The sequence below is a fragment of the Macrosteles quadrilineatus genome, unplaced genomic scaffold, assembly GCF_028750875.1.
Source record: "Macrosteles quadrilineatus isolate MER2022 unplaced genomic scaffold, UCM_ALF_1.0 Scaffold_7__1_contigs__length_78375512, whole genome shotgun sequence".
NCBI lineage: Eukaryota > Metazoa > Arthropoda > Insecta > Hemiptera > Cicadellidae > Macrosteles > Macrosteles quadrilineatus.
In genome coordinates, this window is record NW_026542600.1 from 40,886,198 (window position 1) to 40,889,223 (window position 3,026).

Consider the following 3,026-nt stretch of genomic DNA (forward strand, 5'->3'; position numbering starts at 1 on the left):
TATCAAAACACTGGGGTGCAACAAAACTCATTGAAACAGCGTCAAATATCTTTATAACCAAGAAGATTTAAATTTAGTTAGATTTAGCAATCGATATAAACTCTGTGAACCACAGATTACACTCTGTGCCTTCCGTTGCGCCGTAAACATTGCACTGGCGACTGGCATCAGGCGCTTGAATCACAATAGCGGCCTACCACCCCGCAACCTGTTTTGCGCATGCCAAGGTCAAAGTTTCCTCTCTTGCTACAAGGGAAACAAAACTTAATTATTTTAGCTTCAATTTGATGTATAAAACGTTTAGTTACCTCAAATAGTATCCAAGCAATTACCTTTTTAAATCCTGGCATTCTTTTATAAACACAAACACTCTGTATATATCAGAATACGCTCATTGATTGTTCTTTGTTGTTATTTGACTGTTCACTTTTTGTGTATGTCACATGTTGGCAAATCGAGATTCTCATGGATTCGGAGGGCGTGCCGCAATGCTTTCAGAAAGGTGTGTGCACAATAAAGCCGCCGCCAGAATACCTACTCATAACTGCAACCGTCGTACACTCTCCAAATCTGCAAAACGCGAAATCCGATAAAGATTACGCAGACGCCAACATGTCAACTACAAAAAAAGTGAACGATAAGTGTGCCTGTTGCGTAAATAGACAAATCGGTATAGTATGTGAATATTTGTATATAATATAAAATAAATATATGTGTATTAAGGGTTATTTGGCCACTATACTAATTAAATACACCCATTAAATAAGATATACCTTAAAAAAGGGTACCCAGTTCTTTAATATATATATATATATATATATATATGAAAATCAGAGTAATAGGGCTACTATGTATAAAGTAAGACTGATCATCAATAAATTGAGCCCTACCCTTTTAAGCATACAATAATTTATTACGAGTAATGTCCAGTGGTCGAAGCTCGACCAAAAATATGTAATGTACTCACTTATGTTAATGTTTCACCCCGCACTGTAAATAAAACATGTGATTGGAGTTTCTTCCATTTGTTTTGATTTTCTGTTTATATTTCGTTGTTATTTCGTCACCAGCATGGCAACGCATAAGATCCATGTAAATTTTTTCAAATTTTTAAACTCATTTTTTGCGCTTATCTTGAGCCTATTTAAATTTATAAAGGGATTCTGCACACCTACAGGAAAATAGCTTTCTAACGGTATGCGTAGATTTTCCCTACGATGCACACGAGCTGAGAAAAAAGGTTTTAAAGAAACGTGCTTGCCTATTAATATATAGATAGATAACATTAGTTTAGCGTCCAAATAACCCCCAAGTCTATAGAACACAAAGACCTTGTAGATCAGCAAAACAATATGCTTAGGTGTTGACCTACAATCAAGAATAGAGGTAATTGTCAAGGTAAAATATTGCTTAGAAATTACTGACAATAAATAGGTACAGTTGTGTTTATAATGAAACTGATATATTTTATTCATTTTTTTTTAAACAAAATTATAAACTTTAGATTAAACTATAACAAAACTGTTGAAAGTATAAAATAATACAAATACAGATTATAATACAACAAATACAGTACAATACAACTATTTATTTTAGGGAGAAAGTTCTAATAACGATGAGAAAACAAATTAATACTTTTCAGTTTGATCATTTTAACACCTTGTTTATTTGTACTAGTTAAAACTCATTATAATACTAATTACAGTAAAACTCCGACTAACCAAAATAAAGCGGGCAAGGCCTTTCCAGGTCACCTATTTTTTTTTATATATAATGGTTATGTTTTAAAGGCTACTAAGAGATCTACAACAGTTGTGTTTTAGGATTTTTTAATTAGGCCCTACTGTTATCTTAAATTCTACATTTGTTCCATCCACTAGTTTTTTGTATAATCCACAATTAATTGTTTTCTTAATTTTATCTTCACCATGTTATGAGATCTGTGTCGTCGTCTGCTCTATTAAATTCCATTGACCAAGTCGGGCCAATTGCCAGGGCAGACAATTCCCATTCCTTAAAAATATTTTTATTTGATTATAATTTGTTGTCAAGGCTAACCGGAGTTTTGATTTAAAAAGGTTTAACACTTGTTTGGGTAGCCAAATGGTTATAGCGATCGACTTTAAATCTTACGGTTGCTGGTTTGATTCCAAGCAAAATTTTTACTGGACTCGGATGTCATTTGTATTACTGCTATCTAACAATGAGGTAAATGTTAGGCCAGGGACACACGAGCCGGTGGGATCGCCGGCCGGTTTTGTCGCCGGCTCCAGGCGAAGTAGAAATAACAGGAAGGCAACGGGAAGTACACACTGCGGCCGGCCCCACCGCATATTCTCTACTTCAGGTAACAGGGCATTGTACAAATTGAGATGAACACACGTCCCAGCAAACAAATTGAGATGAACACACGTCCCAGCAAACAACGGGACCTGCTCCTGCCACTCTACGGTAAACTCATTATATTATAAAGTTTTGCAATTTACTTGAATACAGTTTTGCAGTCAATTATGCATAGCCTACTTTACAATTGGAATTAAAAATATCTCACAGTTTGATAAAAATGCAGCAATGTGTTGTTTAATTTATGATTTTTATTAAGGTTACAATTTTGTATATATGTAAACTAAATTTTTTGTTAGATTGGTATAGAAACTATATATTTTTTTTTTATTTGCCAGCCGGCATATACTGTTTTGGGATGAACCCAAATACTCCGGTGGTGTTTCCTCTTTCTCCTGCGGTGGAGCAAACATAGAACGGCCAATTTCTTTGGTGTTGACAGTACTATTTCAAAAACACAACTGATCCTTCAAGTTCATTGCACCTTTTGTCAAGCACTTTTCATTTTCAATCCAATTTACTGTCTTTGTCTCCCGCAGAACTACCGGCCGGCGGTTCCGGCAGAATGATTGTTCCTGGCCAAAGGTACCTTAGATGATTGTTAACAACACAAGTGTGTGAACCGGTCCTTAAAAACCGTAAAAAATGCTAAATTGGCATAGATACACAACTAAAAACAAAGG